At 45.2% G+C, this 19,917-nt stretch overlaps 1 protein-coding gene and 1 non-coding gene across 2 annotated transcripts in view; both read right to left on the bottom strand.

Annotated features, from left to right (window-relative positions):
- SLC25A43 (solute carrier family 25 member 43) overlaps positions 1–19,917 on the bottom strand; it is a 48,724-nt gene that overhangs the window by 13,578 nt on the left and 15,229 nt on the right. The window lies entirely within an intron of this gene.
- Positions 10,435–10,598, bottom strand: LOC115833486. Its single transcript, XR_004028914.1, has one exon. It is a non-coding gene; the product is annotated as a U1 spliceosomal RNA (small nuclear RNA).

The following is a 19,917-nucleotide window of genomic DNA, read 5'->3' as shown; positions in this document are numbered from 1 at the left end:
GTGATCCTCCTTCCTCAGCCTTCCTAGTAGCTGGGACCACAGGCATGCACCACCATGCCTGACCCTCCCACCTTTTCAACTTTATCTTGGGTCACTCTTTTGTGACCCAAGATGAAGGGTCACAAAACCCTTCAACTGCGCTGGCCTTCTTTCTGTTCTCCTCTGCTTGATGATTTCCACATTTCTATCTGTATCTCTCCTCTGAGCCACAGGATCATGTAATCAACTAGCTACTTGACATTGTCACTCAGAAGTCTACTGAACATCTGAAACTTTGTATGTCCTAATCAGAACTCTTGATTTTGCTCCACTCCAATCCTGACTGTCCTCTAGTTTTCCTCATGTCAGCAAATGGCACTGTCATCAACCTACTTGCTTAGGCCCAAAACCTGAGTCACCTTTAAGTTTTCTCTGTCTCTCACCTTTCTCTGATCTAATCCATCACTAACCAAGTTCCAGTGGCTCCAAACATGTCCCAAATTTGTTTACTTTTCTTTCTTTCCACTCTCACCCTAGTCCAAGCCACCATCATCTTTTGCCCACACTACTACAACTGTTACTAGCTGGTCTACCTGCCCTTATTCCCCATCTAGCAGTCAGAGTGATTTAATCAGGTTACTCCCTTGATTTCAACTCTTCAGTGGGTCCCCCATTATCGTCAGGATAAACTCCAGGCTCTTTAATCTGGCTTACCAGGTGCTCCATGACCTGGCCTCTGCCTACTGCTCAGTCTGATCTCTTGCCGCTACCTGCATTATATTCTATGCTTTGGATACTTTTCAGCTCTACTCCCAGTACCTCACATCATCTCTCTTGAGCAAGGGTCAGTTTCCTTACCCATCGTTTGATCTTCAGTCTCTGCCCTCTCCAACTCATCCTTCACACTGCAGCCAAGTATCCTTCCAAACTCATCAGATGCTACCATTGCTTTGCTTGGAAGCCTTCAACAATTCCCAATTTTCTAAAGAAAACATTTTGAGAAGAGATATTTTCCAAAGAAGTTTACTAAAGACAATTTTAATAGAATTTAAAACCCTTTACAATTTGGCCCCTACCGGTTTTCCTAGTATTATTTCCCACTGCCACCCTGTGATGATTAATTTCATATGTCAACTTGGTTAGGCCACAGTACCCAGCTATTTGGGAAAAACACTAGTCCAGATGTTGCTGTAAAGGCATGTTTAAGATGAGTTTGACATTTAAATCAGTAGAATTTGAGTAAAACAAATTCCTGTCCATAATGTGAGTGGGCCTCATCCAATCAGTGAGGGCCTTAAAAGAAGAAAGACTGAAGCCCCTCAAGGAAGAGGAGATTCTGCCAGCAGACTCCCTTCAGATTTAAACTGCGACATCAACTCTCCCTAGTCACCCATGCCCAAGTCAGATGCCACCTCATCCTGAAAATTTTCCAGATTCCACAATTGTGTACTGCTTGTTTCCTTCCTCTTCTTCAACTTTACCTCTCTCTCTCTTTTATGTTTATTTTTATTTTTTGAGACGGAGTCTCGTTCTGTCGCCCAGGCTGGAGTGCAGTGGCGCGATCTCGGCTCACGGCAACCTCTGCCTCTCGGGTTTAAGCAATTCTCTGCCTCAGCCTCCCGGGTAGCTGGGATTACAGACACCCGGCTAATTTTTTTGTATTTTTAGTAGAGATGGGGAGTCACCATCTTGGCCAGGCTGGTTTTGAACTCCTGACCTCGTGATTCACCTGCCTCAGCCTCCCAAAGTGCTGGGATTACAGGCGTGAGTCACTGCACCTGGCCGCAACTTTACCTCTTTTTAAAACTTTTTTTTTTTTTTTTTTTGATGGAATCTCGCTCTGTCACTGAGGCTGGAGTGCAGTGGCACGATCTTGGCTCACTGCAACCTCTGCCTCCCAGGTTCAAGTGATTCTCCTGCCCCAGCCTCCCAAGTAGCTGGGATTACAGGTGTGTGCCACCACGCCCAGCTAATTTTTGTATTTTTAGTAGAGACAGAGTTTCACCATCTTGGCTAGGCTGGTCTCGAAATCCTGGCCTCAAGTGATCCGCCCGCCTCAGCCTCCCAAAGTGCTGGCATTATAGGCATGAGCCACTGTGCCCGGCCCTCTTTTTAAAACTTTTTATCGTGAAAAATCTCAACCATATATAAAAGTAGAGAGGCCAGTAAAATGAGCACAAAGTTCCATCACCCACCTTCAACAATTAGCTATACGTGGCCAATCTTCTTTCATCTCTACCCCCATGAGACATCATTTCATCTGACTTACATATTATTAATTAGAATTATGTTTATCTAAACTATAATTGCTCCTTAAAAATATATGTATAATACCGTTATCACACCTAAAAATTTATAATTCCTTAATATCATCATATATTGAGTTCAGTTAGTATTCATATTTCCTTGGTTATTTTATAATTGTTTTCCAGCTTCTGTTTGAACTGGGGCTTTCTCTCCCCATATCTTGTGCTCCCTTAGCTTTTTTTTTTTTTTTTTTTTTTTTTGAGATCGAGTCTCACTCTTATCACTCAGGCTGGAGTGCAATGGAGCGATCTCGTCTCACTACAACCTCCCCATTCCCGGGTTCAAGTGATTCTCCTGCCTCAGCCTCCCAAGTAGCTGGGACTATAGGTGCCCGCCACCATGTCCAACTGTTTTGTATTTTTAGTAGAGACGGGATTTCACCATGTTGGCCAGGCTGGTCTCGAACTCCTAACCTCAAGTGATCCACCTGCCTCAGCCTCCCAAAGCGCTGGGATTACAAGCATGAGCCACCGCACCTGGCCTCCCTTAGCTTCTCGTTTAGACCTCTGCTGTGGCACACTCTACCTTATATGAGTTATCTGGGTGCAAGTCTTTACGCTCCCTCCCAGCCAGCAAGCTAGTCAGCAGGCACAGGGCCTTCCTAGTCATCCTAGCTCTTCAGGATCTTTCACTCTTCAATGTACATACCAGGCACTCATTAAATGTCAAGTCAAATTCCTGTCAATATCAGTGTCACTAGTAGCTTTTCCCAAATACAGCTGTTTACTCACATAAGCTACGTGGATAGTCATGAAATAAAGACATGGCCTAGCACTGGGTGCTTTCTTTTTTTTCTTTTCTTTCTCTTTCTTTTTTCTTTTCTTTTTTTTTTTTTTTCTTTTTTGTTGTTGGAGACACAGTCTCACTGTCTTCCGGGCTGAAGTGCACTGGCGCAATCTTGGCTCACTGCACCCTCCACCTCCCAGGTTCAAGCGCTTCTCCTGCCTCAGCCTCCTGAGTAGCTGGGATTACAGATGACTGCCACCAAGCCTGGCTAATTTTTCTATTCTTTAGTAGAGACGGGGTTTCACCATGTTGGCCAGGCTGGTCTTGGACTCCTGACCACAGGCGATCTGCCTACCTCGGCCTCCCAAAGTGCTGGGATCACAGGCATGAGCCACTGCGCCTGGCCCACTGATTGCTTTCTATATACTATCTCATTTAATCCTCACAAAAGCCTCATGAAAGAGGTAGTATTATCGTATTAGCTTGATTATATGGATGACAAAATGGAGTTGGTGAGAGGATAAACACCAGTCTCTAAAATCACAGACCATGACACAAAGCATCAACTTGAATCTGGGTCTGTTTGACTCAGAGCCAAGCTCCACTCCACTAAGCTCCACTGTCTTCTGACGCTCAGGACTGAAAATACTCTCTTAGCCCTTTACAGACTTGTTACCACACATCACTGGTGGATGTGGCTGCCAAAGCATGTACACTGAATGAGTTCTTTATGCCGAGACAGGAGCCTGTGCTGTGGTATGAATAAGTGCCCCTACAAGTGTCCTACTAAGTGGGTGTCCAGAACACAAAGGCAAGTATGGGCTGCTGGTTGCTCCCAAAGGGCAAAGCAATGGCAAGGCTAGATCCCAGCACATCTCAACCCTTAGCTGCATTAGGCTGACCACGGAAGCTTTTAAAAACCCTCAGTGACTGGGATCCACCCCTAGAGATTGCAATTTAACTGAACGGGGGTGAGCCCTGGACATTAGCACTTTTTACAAGCTCCCCAGCTGATTCTGATGTGCAGCCAGGGTTGAGAGCCACTGATGTGGACCTTCCATGGCACAAGGCAGCTCTGGGCTCAAACCTGAGTCCATCAGCCTGCTGCTGACACCGAGAGTGCCTGGGAGACAAAGCACATGGGCCCTGAAACCAGACTGTTTGGACTCAGTCCCCCCGCTTTGCCACTCACTAGCTCTGTGATGGTTGGCAAGTGCCTTTACGAGCTTCAATTTCCTCATCTGTAAAATGGGGTAATAATAATAACACCGACCTTACAGAACTGCTGTCAAAATGACATTATTTAATACATGTAAGTTGCTTAGAACTGTATTTGACATAGAGCAAGTGCTAAAGAATTAACCACCATTGTTATTATTATTTAAACTTGTAAGAAAGACAAGTATGCTGAAGAACAAACCAACCCACTAGATTGGAATGGCCATTCATCCAAACTGTATCTTACTAGTAAAGAGAAATGAAACATGTCAGGCAGCTTGTCACAAGAACCTGAACTTAAGTCCTCCTACACAAACCCAGGCAACTATCCCGTAGCTGTCTAGTTCAGACCCACAGCTCCCAGGATGAGCACACTCGATTCTGCAGCCTGACTTCATTACTATCTGTATAACCCTGGTCAAGTCATTTAGCTCCCTAAACTTTAGTTTCCTGACATGTCAAATGAGGAGACTGAAACAAAATGACCTTGAAGACCCTTTCCAGATCCTGTAATCCATGCTGCTGGCCAGAATCCGTGCTCCTTCCTTCCTCTAGGACTTCAAACCTGCCATTTCCTCGGCCTCGCTAAGTCTGTCTTATTGATCAGAATAAACATCATTTCCCCAGGAAAGTCTTCTGAGACCTCCACACGAAGTCAGGAGCCTATTGAACACTTTCAGTCACCCTGTGCTTCTCCTTCATGGCACTTAACACAGTTTGTAATGACTCAGTGTATAATTATTTCGTTCATGTGTCCTCCTGCCCCCAACTGCTCCATCTCCTAGACTGTAAATACTGTGGGGGCAGCAACCACATTTGTTGTGTTTATGGTTTTGGCCTCAAAGCTTACCTGGTGCATGGTAGAGGTGTTTAATACATATTGAAGGAAAGTAATAACAAACTTGCAGTAGGTACAAATAAAGAACAAAGACTTAAAAGCAAAGCACTTGATTATTCCTGTGATAAATTCCTCAGAGGTCTTCCAACAGAGGCAACGTTTTGGTTGTTCAATCTTTCCATGAGTACTGAAATAACTGAACAATAGTTATAAAGATGTAAAACACAGCTGGGCACGGCAGCTCACGCCTGTAATCCCAGCACTTTGGGAGGCCGAGGCGGGCGGATCATGAGGTCAGGAGATGGAGACCATCCTGGCCAACATGGTGAAACCCTGTCTCTATTGAAAATACAAAAATTAGCTGGGCATGGTGGCATGTGCCTGTACTCCCAGCTACTTGGGAGGCTGGGGCAGGAGAATCGCTTGAACCCAGGAGGTGGAGGTTGCAGTGAGCTGAGATTGCGCCACTGCACTTCAGCCTGGTGACTCTGTCTCAAAAAAAAAAGATGTAAGACACATATGCCCTTTGACCAAAGCAAAAATTCTAGGAATTTAGCCTAGCAGTCCCTAACCTTTTTGGCACCAGGGACTGGTTTCGTGGAGGACCATTTTTCCATGGACAAGGGGTCGGGGGGAATGGTTTTGGGATGAAACTGTTCCATCTCAGATCATCAGGCATTAGATTCTCATAAGGAGTGTGCAACCCAGGTCCCTTGCACGCACAGCTCACAATAGGGTTTGCACTCCTATGAGAATCTAATGCTGCCACTGATCTGACAGGAGGCAGGGCTCAGGCCATAATGCCACTTGCTGGCCACTCACTTCACACTGTGTGGCCCAGCCCAGTTCCTAACAGGCCACGGATCAGGGGTTGGGGACCCCTGTTTATCCTACAGATCTACTTGTGTGTGCGTGAAAAATGTATGTAACAAGGAGATTTGTTACAGCATTGTTAGTAATAGCAGAAGACTGGAAATAATCTAAATGTCCACCAATCAGGGACTAGTTAAATAAATAGTATATCATACCATGGAAATACTATGTCATAAATTAAAAATATGTGGCAGCTTTATCTGGATTGATGTGATATCATTTCCAAGATACATTTTTTTTTTTGAGACAGAGTTTCACTCTTATCACCCAGGCTGGAGTGCAATGGTGTGATCTTGGCTCACTGCAACCTCTGCCTCCCTGGTTCAAGCGATTCCCCCGCCTCAGCCTCCTGAGTAGCTAGAATTACAGGTGCCCACCACCACGCTCAGCTAATTTTCGTATTTTTAGTAGAGACAGGGTTTCACCATGTTGGCCAGACTGGTCTTGAACTCCTGACCTCAAGTGATCCACCTGCCTCGGCCTCCCAAAGTGCTGGGATTGCAGGCGTGAGCCACCATGCCCAGCCAAGATACATTTTCAGGTGGAAAAAAAACAGGGCACAGAGGAGTGTATGTAGTGTGCTGCTGCTGACCTAAAAACAGAACATAAATGTACAAGTTTATGTGGATCTTTGCATAGACCATCTTTGGAAAGATACAGGTACGAAACTGCTAATAACAGTATTGACTCACAGGAGAGCCGAACGGCTAAGGACAAAGGTTAGAGAGGTTTACTTTTCAGCATATACTCGTTACACCTTTTGGATTTTGTATCATGTGTATGTGTTACCCACTCAAAAGATAGAATACTTAATTTTAAAAGGGCATTAAAAAGGAAAGACCAGAGAAAGAAAAGGAAAAAAAATCATAGGGAAAAGAAAAGAGTCTTCAAGCTGGAGCACACAGGAAGGAGCTCAGAACCTTCTGCATGTTATCTGGAAACAACTTGTATCTTCTGTGGATGTGGAGGACAGGACCTGATGACTAAGCTGTCCAATTCCCAAACCATCTGAGGATATATATGTGGGGGAGGTGGTTGTGGCAGGAGGCTTCAGTCTTTTGGCAAATATCCAATAATCAAACAAAAAAAATGCCAATCATATTGGAGTAAACGAACCTTTCTGTCCTGTGAACCACATGACCCATGTTTCTCTTGGCATAGCCGGGACCCAAATAGTTGTCCTTGTACAGCTGGGAAGCACCCGAGCTCTGCAGCGGGGACATTGGTATGAGTGGGTGTAGGCAGCTGCCCGCCAGCAAGGCAAGCCTACAAGCTCCCCTTGATCCCCTCCAGCATGAATGCCTTCCGATTCAGTGGCAGGCTAGAGGACTGACTAGCTGCTCAGAAAGCTTGCGATCACAATGGGGGAAGCAAGCAAACCACAGTAGGTTAGTATTCAGCTTGGACGAAGAAAAGAGAAACAGCCAGTTCCTGTGTGGTGATTGGGAGTGGGGGGTGGGGAAACCCAAAGTGCAGCTGGGCCCGACTGCAGAAAGCAATTGCCATGCAAGTGAGCAGAGCTGCTGAGGCCTGGGTCACAGGCCTGGCATGTGCTGCCTGCCGTGCCAACTTTGAAAGTGTCACCTTGCCTGGGGGTGAGATAGGGTAGGGAGGGTGAAGGAAAATATTTGGCAGTGACAGTTCTCAGAAGGCTGGGAACATACAGACGTGTGCAGTGCTTGCACATGGAGCCTGTCTGTAAAGCCTGTTGTTACGCTAACCAAACCAAAAAATTCTGTAAGAACGCTCGATTCCTGTCGCTGCTCATCATTAGCTATACATATCCAGGGTCTATTGAGGTTCTGTGACCCCAGCTCATTTGTGTGTTTACAGTAATCATAGGAAACATGGAAACACATCTGGACTGGCTTTTTTTTTTTTTTTCTGAGATGGAGTTTCACTCTGTTGCCCAGGCTGGAGTGGTGCGATCTCGGCTCACTATAACCTCTGCCTCCCCAGTTCAAGTGATTATCATGCCTCAGCCTATCGAGTAGCTGGGACTACGGGTGCGCGCCACCACGCCCAGCTAATTTTTAAATTTTTATTAGAGACGGGGTTTCGCCATGTTGGCCAGGCTGGTCTGGAACTCCTGGCCTCAAGTGATCCACCCACCTCGGCCTCCCAAAGTGCTGGGATTACAGGCGTGAGCCGCCGCGCCTGGCCTTGGACTGGCTTTTATGGTTCTAATCAGGCCTTCCATGCTATGCACAGATTCTGAAGTGATGCTTCAAGAACAATAAACATGGCATCTTAGCATTATTGAGAGTACTTATTATGGGCCTGGCTCTGCATTTGCACTAAACGAATTTAGTCTTTGCTGCAAGTAGATGAGGTAGGCACCATTCTTACCCTCAAAACAGATGAGGAAGATGAGGCTCAGAAGGGTTATGTGGTGTACACAAGTTCATGCGGGAGTAAGGGGCAAGGCTGGGATCCAAAGCTCACACTGTTACCCACTGAGCTAGTCTGCCCATTACAGCCTCAAGAGGAACACAGCCATCGTAGGCAAATAAGCGACAGCTCTGTGGAAAAAAGGAGGTGAAAATTGGTGCTTCCTATGAGTGCTCCCAGCCAGCTGCGGGTCCTCCCTGTTGACAGCAGACCTTTCCTGGGACCTTTCTCTCCCTTTCCCTTACCTCCCTCTTCACCTCCACTTTGAGGTGGGGAGTGAGGGTGGGAAGATCCTATCTTAGGTGCTGTTACTGTTTAGCTGGAGTTCAAAGAAGCCTGCCCAGCACAGGGTGGTCATTTTGACTCCCAGATCTTTATCTCTTCCAAGGAATAAGCCAGCTCAGGTCAGGGGAAGAGGACAGAGTGATTTTACACTAAGTGGAGTTAGGAAGGCTCTTCCCTATGCCTTCCTTGCCTTCCCTCTAGGGACAAGTCTTGTTTCCATGCTCAACAGCTGCCATCCCTAAAGTATTTCGGGCACTCTATACCTTTTGAAAAAAAAAAAAAGCGGGGGGTGGGGGAGACTTTTCCTTTCCTTTGACTTTAATAGTGATGCTCATACAGAGCCACCTTGCCTAAGGGATGTCCAGACATCTACCTATATTTGAAAAGCATCTTTCTTTTTTTTTTTTTCTGACAGCTAACGCAATGCTACTCAGAAGAATTTGGTTCACAAAGGGGCCAGACCTAAAAATAAGATGACAGCAGGGAGTTGAAAATACAACAAACTAAAGGTAAGGCTCCACTCCTCTCCCACTACCCTGAAGGCTCAGAACCTAGCAGTGTTTGTACCTCTGGACAGGTAATTTGACTCTGTTAGGCAAATAGAACTCTGTTCCTACTGAGAGTAGATGCTATGCCAACCGGGAAATATTGAAGTAGGCAAAAAACCTGGAACTTTGTTAGCACCTCCTCGCAGGGATAGTTATAACAATTTACTCTCCCATCCTGGGGCTTTGCTTCTGCTCCCTGCCCTGCCCCCTGTGGTAGGCGGGCTTTCTTCCCAGTCCCTCTGAGCAGTTTGTTCAAGGCTGGCCAAAGGCCTGTGGCTACTGAATGGTCTATGCCTGTGGCTCACTGCTCATTACGGCTTCTCAAGTCGAAGCAACAAGTAGGGCTTTCCATTGCCAGACTGCCAGGGACTAAAGCAGACCCCAGGACAGCCCAGTTTTCCAAAGATTTTTTTTTCCTCTCTCTAACTTGAGTTAACCATTCCCTGGCCAAAGCCAGGCTCATTATGCTCTGAGTGTTTGTGTCCTCCCAAAATTCATCTGTTGAAATCCTGACTCCCAGGGTGATGGTTTTAGGAGGCAGGGCCTCTGGGAGGTGATTAGGCCATGAAGGCAAAGCTCTTGTGAATGGGATTAGGGTCCTTTTAAAAGAGATGGAAGAAACCTAGCTCCCCCTTCCACCATGTGAGGGCAAAGCAAGAAGGCTCTAGGAAGCTGGCCTTCGCCAGGTATCAAATCTGCCTTGACCTTGGACTTCTCAGTCTCCAGAACAGTGAGAAATACATTTTGGTTGTTTATAAGCCATCTAGTTTATGATATTTTGTTATTGTAGCCTGAACGGATTAAGACAAGGCTATGGCCTGTCAGTTTCTGAGCTTGCAAAGTATTGATTTTCTCAACCCCTCTTGCACTGAGGCTGTGGACTCCCAATATCAAGGTTTGCTTTCCCGCTCCCTCATCCTTTAGTCCCACACCTGGGGCAAGGGAACTAAAGTCAAAATGATCCAGTTACCTCACCTACAGGATTAGGCTCCTGTACTCTTGGTGAATAAAATAAGGGCCTGAGGAAGGAGAGACATAGGTTCAAGTCCCAGCTTCGCCACTTACTTACTAGCTATGTGATGGTTGGGTAAGTGACTTACACCTTGTGCCTTGTTTCCTCATCTATAAAATAGGAGTACTAAGAGTACTTATTTCATAGGGTCAATAAAGACAGTTAAATGGGATAATAAACTGCCTTGTATACATTAAGTGACCAATAAGTGGTAGTTATTATTACATTATTATAATTTATTTCTTTTTTTTTTTCCTCAGGGGAAAGCGCAAACGCAGTCCCCCACTACCATAAATTATGCAGTCGAGTTTCCCACATTTGGGGAAATCGCAGGGGTCAGCACATCCAGAGGGCAATGGATAAGCCTCGCCCTGGGAAAACCACCTTCATGATCATGGTATCTCCCCTGCCAGGTAAGTATATATTATTATAATTTCTTAATCGCAGGGAAGGCTGTCTTGTCATCACTTCCCTTAACATAGTTTGCCCCCATCCTTATCCCTGACAAAAACCTCCCCAACAAAGTACAGCATAGATTTACATGCATTCATTCAAATCTGGTCACATTTGCAGAAAGCAACCAACTAACAAAATACAGTTGACCTTTGTTTTTCTTTTATTTCCTTTTCTTTTCTTTTTTTTTTTTTTGAGACGGAATCTTGCTCTGTTGCCCAGGCTGGAGTGCAGTGGTGCAATCTCAGCTCATTGCAACCTCCACCTCCTGGGTTCAAGCGATTCTCCTGTCTCAGCCTCCTGAGTAGCTGGGATTACAGGCGTGTGCCACCATGCCGGGATAATTTTGTATTTTTAGTAGAGGCGGGGTTTCACCATGTTGGCCAGGCTGCTCTCGAACTCCTGACCTCCGTTGATCAGCCCGCCTCAGCCTCCCAAAGTGTGGTGATTACAGGCGTGAGCCACTGCGCCCGGCCTACAGTTGACCTTTGAATAACATGGATTTGAGTTGTGCTGGTTCACTTATATGTGGATTTTTTTCAATAAATACAGTCGGCCCTCTGTTTCTGTGGGTTCTGCATCCACAATCAAATTTGGGATGCGGGACTTGTGTATAAGGAGGGCCAACTTTTTGTGTCCACAGGTTTCACAGGGCCGACTTCAGGGCTGAGAAATGAGTGGATTTTGGTATCAGAGAGGGATTCTGCAACCAATGGCCCGCAGATACCTAGGGACGACTGTATAAATTTGATGGTGCTATGATTTGTCAAGCACTTCCAGCCACCATACAAAGCGCCAGGAGGCTGGAATGAAGAGGAGGTGTAAATCAAAATGGTGTCAATAATTTTTCCTTCTGTCCTTTTAGCATATTTGTCTATCCTGAAACGTTAACGGCTGTTTGCACTGAGATGCATACAACCTGACTGCTAGGGTAGGAGATGGAAGACAGTGCATTCTCAGAGCGAAATGCATAGACAGTTTTAGACAGGGGACATGCAGAGGTTTTCTTAGGGCAGCAGGTTGAGCAGGAGGCAGGCTTGGGTGTTCTTACCTTCATCTTGGGTAGGTACAACCACACGGACTTGGGACTCACCCAGCAGACAGTGAGATCTCCTAAGCTGTCCCTAAACTTCATTTTTAAACAAGTATTAGATGTCTGCTACATGAGGCTGTGTGTCGTGAGGATATACAAATGTGTAAGACATACTTCCCACAGGCAAAGAGTTTGCAATCTAGAGGAAATAAGGGACACAAAAGATTATAACAAAAGGAAGCATGTGGCATGGGCCATAAGACAGCTCTAGCAAGAGTGAGCCATTCAGGAGCGGGAGACTACTGCTTGGGGAGATGAGAGAAGACTTCAGGAGGCAGCTCTGATAGTGAGGGAACAGCAGGGCAATAGCGTTAAGATGGGAAGAGGTAGGGCATGGAGAGAAATGCCATGGAAAAGAAACTGGCCGAATCAGAGGGCACATATAGGCTAACAGCATCATTTAAAAGGGGTTATTCGGCCGGGCACGGTGGCTCATGGCTGTAATCCCAGTAGTTTGGGAGGCTGAGGTGGGTGGATCACCTGAGGTCAGGAGTTTGAGACTGGCCTGACCAACATGGAGAAACTGCGTCTCTACTAAAAATACAAAATTAGCTGGGCGTGGTGGTGCATGCCTGTAGTCCCAGCTACTTGGGAGGCTGAGGCAGGAGAATCACTTGAACCCGGGAGGCGGAGGTTGCAGTGAGCCGAGATTGCACCACTGCACTCCAGCCTGGGCAACAAAGCGAGACTCTGTCTCAAAAAAAAAAAAAGGAGTGGGTGGTATTCACCCACAAAGCTCTTAGAACAAAATAACTATGCCCTTGGGGGTTGGGTGGGGGACAGTGAAAATATGGCATCTGCAGTTATTAACTGAGTAGATTGTTAGTTAACTCAGCTTCTCTTGCCCCAGAATCCCCTCCAAAGTGGGCTGGAGCACCTCCATTGTGGTTCTACAAAGGCAAAACATCTACCTTGATCCATCAAGACAGGACAGCTGTTTTGGGGATGGGAAAAACCAACTCATTTCTTAAAACAACAGGTATGTGCTACAGTAGGTCAGAAAAGATAGCCATCACTGAGACAAACCTCAGTTGAGCCTTTAAGAAAATTGGGACAGATGTTCCAAGACAGAGGTAACCTCATGAACAAAGGCCTGGTGACTGGAATGTGAAATGCACTTAGTCTTCAGGGCTTGGGAGAAGGGGCTAAGAAGATTAGTTTGATGGACTTGGAGGCTTGAATAGAGCAGAGGTCATACAAATGTGTGTTTTGTTTAGCCCAGCCAGTACTTAACAATTTTCATTTGCCAGCAGTGAAAAACTGGGAGATTTTACATAAAAATCTGGATTTGAGACTCCTTTGAAAACTGGGCCTACATTTCTAAATGGCATCCGTCCTTTGGAGAAGAGGAACTGGCCACAGCCTCTACTGGCTCTCTTTATTCCTTTCTGTTATCCATATTTAGATGCAAATCACATTTTGTGAGCACAGTGAAGTTTAGCTCTCCAGAATGCTTTTGAAAGCCATGATGGCTCAGACTGCATTTGAAGGCTTTTTTTTTTTTTTGAGATGAAGTTTCGCTCTGTCACCGAGGCTGGAGTGCAGTGGCGCAATCTCAACTCACTGCAACCTCCACCTCCTAGGTTCAAGCGATCCTCCCACCTCAGCCTCCTGAGTAGCTGGGACTACAGGCACCTGCCACGATGCCCAGCTAATTTTTTTGTGTGTGTTTTAGTAGAGACGGGGTTTCATTATGTTGACCAGGCTGGTCTTGAACTCCTGACCTCAAGTGATCCACGCACCTTGGCTTCCCAAAGTGGTGGGATTACAGACGTGGGCCACCAGGCCCAGCCTGAAGGCTTATTCTTTACAGGGTGAGTGTTTGTTATCTGGGTTTCCCTACATTCTCTTTTTCATGTTACTTCCAAGTTTCTGTAGGCATTTGTTTTTGTAACTTGTTATATAAAGGGCCTCTGTGCAACAAGGATCGTAAAGTTGGTAAGGGAAACATGCCAAGCCAAGGGGCTCAGCCTTTTTTCTCTGGGGACAATCAAGAAGGACACAACAGGCTGAGTACAGTGGCTATCTAGGCTATTACAGTAATCTCCTCATTGGTCTCCAGGATTAATTCTAAAAATGATCTTAAGCATTGAATATTAATATGTACCAGGCACTGTGGGACCATGGCTCAGAAGGGAGGTCAGGGTTGAAGATGTAGATATGAACATGAAAAACTACAATAGAGGATGAGCGCCCTGAGAGGGAATGAATGAAGTGACTGTGTCCAATTCAGCAAAGGTAACCCGAGGTGTCGAGCATCTCTATTTGAGTAGGCTGGGGCCTCTGTTTATTCACTGACCATGTGTATTCTGCTCAGTCAGCTGTACCACTCAGATACCACCTTTGTCCTTCATCTTATGTGCTTTCAGTTCAAATGCTGACCTGGCCCAATCCTGCTTACCTTGTGAGCTGTGGTGGGGTCAAAGTCCACTGGGGTATAAAGCAACAGGCTCACACTTGGTTTTATATTTGATGAAATGGAGACACCTAATATGGGCAATAGGGGAGGGTGTCAGGCAGAGTTGTGGGGGGACCGAGCATGTGTCTGGTACCTCCCTCCTGATCCTTTCAGAAGGCCTGCCAGATTCCAAGGCTCCTACATTCTCAGCTGCTCCATGGATTTTCAGGGCAGTATTCCCCAGCCTATCTCCCCTTCTCCTCCACATGCACCTGTGCAGAGAGCCATTTTCTCAGGACTCCCTGGTTCTTATTCGGGGTGCACAAATTAATCAGATGAATTCATCTCTGTCAATATTTTACCCTTCCTACTTGTTCTCTCAATACACTAAGTTCTGCCATCTCTTCTGGCCCAGGCCCTGGGCTAGGTGTGGGAAATAGACAAAAAGGCCAGGCTATACCTGGAAGGGCTTGAGCTAAGATGCACTGAAGCGTGGAGAAAGGGGATTTCAGGCAGGGTGGTTGGGGTCCCTGAAAGCACACCAAGTTGGGGGCACCTCATTCCATGTGTGCACAGGCCTGACCCACCCCCCTTCCCACCAGAAGCCATTCTATCAAGACATGCACATGCATAATTTATTTACCTCTCCATTCTCTAGCATGCCAGCCAGGAGCCAAGGCAAGAAAAGGAAAAAGGGATAAAATGAGTGTAAGCATGGTGAAGGAAGGGCTCAGCTGGTTAAACAAGACTTCTGATTACTGTCATTATGTTCAAAAGAGTTCCAACCTGATGTGCCATTAAATGGGCTGTGTGTGTCTAGAGAAAAGCATATTAAGAGAAAGAGACATCCAGACAAAGGGGCCAATCAGTGCAGGGATTGAGAAAAATTCCCTGTGTAGCTCGTTATCCAACAGACACCTGCCATTGATTTGCTTCATGACAGGCAGTGCAATGGGGAAAGCCAATGGAATGCAAATGTTGCCATTAAGTGCACTCAGGTCAGAGCAGCCCAGTGGCCCTGCAAAGGTCCCTCGTTACTTATTCTGCTGGCAAACCCTGCCTGCTCCAGCGAGGACAGACTGTTATTAAAGCCCTCTCTTCTTGGTGAATTTGGAGTGTGTGCTTTGTAGGACAAATAACAATAACAACAAAACCAACAAGTTTAGCATTAGCCTGTGGTTTCTAGGCCTCTTATTCTCCAAACCGAAGATGGATTTCAAGCAGGGATTATGAAGTTGTTAACTCGACAGAGATCACTGAACTTCAGGCTCCAATCAGGTGATGCTCAGCTACTCTCCATTTACTGCAGTGACATCTAATGGCCAGAGAAGCCCAATGCCTTGTTTGCATTTAAAAGCAGCCTGCAGTTCTGTCTTGGGGTGAATTTTTTTTAACATAGGGTGGACAAAGTATTAGTATGTTTATTAACCCTTGCAAAATAACACTTTCACTGAAACCCTAAAAGTTCACTTCCTATATCTTTGGATGACAATTATATTGTTATTCATAATTACATGTTGATCCTATTTTGTGAAAACAGTGCAATTACCTCTTTGGATTTTTTTTTTTTTACGACCATCATGACTTTGCATCTATTTGAAACTTCTTCTTATGCTCTATATATGCATTATCTGGAAGGCTCCCGTACAAGGAAAAAGATGATCAGGATTACGCCCAAATACCCACTTCTAGCGTGTCTTACCCCCATTTATAGTGGGTTGTTGTGGTAGGGGTATAGAATGCAGATGGTGTAGAATGCGGTGTTGGCTGGATTCTCCCAGATGAGGTCACTGTTCTAGCTCCCAGGAAGAGAAAGCAAAACTAAGGTTTATGGGGAAGACTGGGACCCTTCCCCCGTCCCATTTAGATGTCATTGAACTTCATCTGAAACCCTTTTTCTTTTCTTTTCTCTTTTTTTTTTTTTTTTTTGAGACAGAGTCTCTCTCTGTCACCCAGGCTGGAGTGTGGTGGCGCAATCTCAGCTCACTGCAACCTCCGCCTCCCAGGTTTAAGTGATTCTCCTCTCTCAGCCTCCCGAGTAGCTGGGACTACAGGCACATGCCAACACACCTGGGTAATTTTTTTTTGTATTTTCAGTAGAGATGGGGTTTCATCATGTTGGTCAGGTTGGTCTTGAACTCCTGACCTCAGGTGATCCACCCACCTCGGCTTCCCAAAGTGCTGGGATTACAGATGTGAGCCACCGCACCCGGCCTGAAACCCTTTTTCACTGACTAGCCCTACCCCTTGAGGCTCAACGCCCTGGTTGTTTTGGACTGGCCCACTATGGGGAGGAAGCTAAGCTCGCGAAGCCTTGAACTATGCATGAAGTGGCAGAAAGTGCTGGAGAGATGCCCCTGGCAGTGAGAAATTCTTAGGACCAGGATTTTAAAAAAATGAATAAAACACTTACAGTATATCATACATCTTTCCTACCCTACTTCTCCCCAGATTTTTTAAGAGAAACTATTTTTTTGTTTGTTTAGAGAAAGCATAATTTCCCTGTGAAGAAAATAACTTTTCTAAGGTTTGAACCAGATGAAATTGCTGTTTGAATGATGTCAACAAAGTTGAATATTGGTAATTTCATCTGGTTCAAGCTAAAGAAAGAAGACTGAAAGTAAAGGAGAGACATACTGTGTCTCTGAATAAAAGATGAAATATTTTACATAAATTACTCCAAGTGTATGGGTTTTACATAATTCCAATCATAATCACAAGGTAATTCTAAAGTTATCAGGAAGAACAAATGCCTGAAAATAATCAAGGAAATGTTGAAAAGAAAAACAATGAGGAGGGCTACATTCCACTAGACACTAAAAGGTGTTTTTCGGCCGGGGGCGGTGGCTCACGCCTGTAATCCCAGCACTTTGGGAGGCCAAAGTGGGCAGATCACGAGGCCAGGAGTTCAAGACCAGCCTGGCTAACATGGTGAAACCTCGTCTCTACTAAAAATACAAAAGCTTAGCCGGGCATGGTGGCACACGCCTGCAGTCCTAGCTACTCGGGAGGCTGAGGCAGGAGAATGGCTTTAACCCGGGAGGCGGAGGTTACAGTGAGCTGAGATCGCGCCACTGCACTCCAGCATGGGCGACAGAGCGAGACTCCATCTCAAAAAAAAAAAAAAAAGGCATTTTTCTAAAGTTATGGTCATTAAGATAGAGACCCTAGAAGAGATATAAACATTTAGTATGTGGTGAAAGCTGCAGCACAAAGTAGTGGAGAAAAGAATTATTCAAAAAAGGGTGCTTAAACAATTGGTAAACTATTAAAAAAAAAAACTTAGATGATTGCTTCACATCATGCACCAAGAAAATTCTTTTTTTTTTTTGAGATAGGGTCTTGCTCTGTCACCCAGGCTGGAGTGTGGTGGCACAAATATGGCTCACCGCAGCCTCTACCTCCAGGGCTCAAGTGATCCTCCCTCCTCAGTCTCCCAAGTAGCTGGGACTGCAGGTGTACACCAGCTACAGGTGTGCCCAGTTAATTTTTGTATTTTTTATGGAGACAGGTCTCGCCATGTTGGCCAGCTGGTCTCGAACTCCTAGCCTCAAGTGATCCTACCTATCTCAAACTCCCAAAGTGCTGGGATTACAGGCAGGAGCCATGGCACCTGTGCACCAGGTAAATTTTTTTTTTTTTTTTTGAGACTGAGTCTTGCTCTGTTGCCCAGGCTGCAGTGCAATGGGACGCCCTCAGCTCACTGCAACCTCCATCTCCTGAGTTCAAGTGATTCTCTTGCCTCAGCCTCCTGAGTAGCTGGGACTACAGGCACGCACCACCACACCCGGCTAATTTTTGTATTTTTAGTAGAGACAGGGTTTCACCATGTTGGCCAGGCTGGTCTCGAACTCCTGACCTCAGGTGATCCGCCCACCTTGGCCTCCCAAAGTGCTGGCATTACAGGTACAAGCCACTGCACCCTGCCACACCAGGTAATTCTAAATGTATTAAAATGTTAAGTGTAAGGCTGGGCACAGTGGCTCACGCCTGTAATCCCAGCACTTTGGGAATTTGAGATGGGTAGGATTGCTTGAGTCCAGGAGTTTGATACCAGCCTGGGCAACATGGCAAGTCTCTGTCTCTACAAAAAATACAAAAATTAGCTGGGTATGATGGCCAGGCATGGCGGCTCACCCCTGTAATCCCAGCACTTTGGGAGGCCAAGGGGGGCGGATCACGAGGTCAAGAGATCGAGACCATCCTGGCCAACATGGTGAAACCCTGTCTCTGCTAAAAATACAAAAAAAAAATTAGCTGGATGTGGTGGCATGTGCCTGTAGTCCCAGCTACTCAGGAGGCTGAGGCAAGAGAATTGCTTGAACCAGGGAGATGGAGGTTGCAGTGAGCCGAGATGGTGCGACTGCACTTCAGCCTGGCAACAGAGCCTGACTCCGTCTCAAAAAAAAAAAAAAAATTAGCTGGGTGTGGTGGTGCATGCCTGTAGTCCCAGCTACTCAGGAGGCTGAGGTGAGAGAATCACCTGAGCCTGGGATGTCGAGGCTGCAGTGAGCTGAGATCGCACCACTGCACTCCAGCCTGGGCAGTAGTGAGACCCTGTCTCAAAAAAAAAAAAAAAAAAAAAAAAAAAAGCCAAGTGTAAAAATCACAGCTAAAAAAGTATTTAAAGAACATATAAGTGAATAGTCATAGGATCATGGGATAGAATAGGCCTTTTAAGCAGAAAAGCAAAGTCAGAAACAAAAAATAATACTAATAGATATAATTAGATAAAATTCTAAAAATATGTACAACAAAACATCACCACTCCAGCCTGGCCAACATGCTGAAACCGTGTCTCTGTCAAAAATACAAAAATTAGCCAGGCGTGGTGGCAGGTGCCTGTAATCCCAGCTACTTGGGAGGCTGAGGCAGGAGAATTGCTTGAACTGCTACTGCACTCCAGCCTGGGCGACATAGCAAGAACCTGTCTAAAAAAACAAAACAAAACAAAACAAAAACCCACCACCACCACCAACACATAAACAGCATTAGAAGCCAAATGTCAAACTGAGAAAAATACATGAAATGTATGACAAAGGGTTAATATCTTTAATATATAAAGACTTCTTACCAATGAATAGAAAAAGTTGAATATTCTAGAAATAATAGGGCAAGGACATAAATACAAAACTTACAAAGAAATACAAAGGGCCAGTGCAACCTTGCTTTTAATCAATCAAATTAAAATTAAAATGATGGGATACTATTTTTCAGCAATTAGGTTCACAATGATTTAAAAAGTGACAATTAATATTGATAATTAATATCAATGAATATTGAGAGTTTAGAAGCTGAGCCATTGCTTTAGTGCTGGTGGAATTACAAACACAACCTTTCTGGAGTGCACATTTCATGAAGAGTCTTAGAATTGTTCATATTTTGTGACCTATAAGTCAATTTCTAGGAATATAGCATAAGGATATCATCACAGATATGAAAAAATACAAAGGTTTTCATTACAATGTTATTATAACTCAAGAATTAGAAAAAGCCTAAATATTAAAAAAAAGAGAAATTGTTACATATTTTTGGCACATCCATATGGTGGAATATTATTTGATAATTAAATACTTAATGGCCCAGGGAAATACCCATTATATAGTAAGTGAAAAAAATATACCATTTTTTTTTTTTTGAGACGGAGTCTCGCTCTGTCGCCCAGGCTGGAGTGCAGTGGTGCAATCTCAGCTCACTGCAACCTCCATCTCCCAGGTTCAGGGGATTCTCTTACCTCAGCCTCCCAAGTAGCTGGGATTACAGGCACGTGCCACCATGCCCAGCTAATTTTTGTAT

The sequence above is a fragment of the Nomascus leucogenys genome, chromosome X (genome assembly GCF_006542625.1).
Source record: "Nomascus leucogenys isolate Asia chromosome X, Asia_NLE_v1, whole genome shotgun sequence".
Classification (NCBI taxonomy): Eukaryota; Metazoa; Chordata; class Mammalia; order Primates; family Hylobatidae; genus Nomascus; species Nomascus leucogenys.
This window is presented reverse-complemented; position numbering and strand designations above follow the sequence as displayed.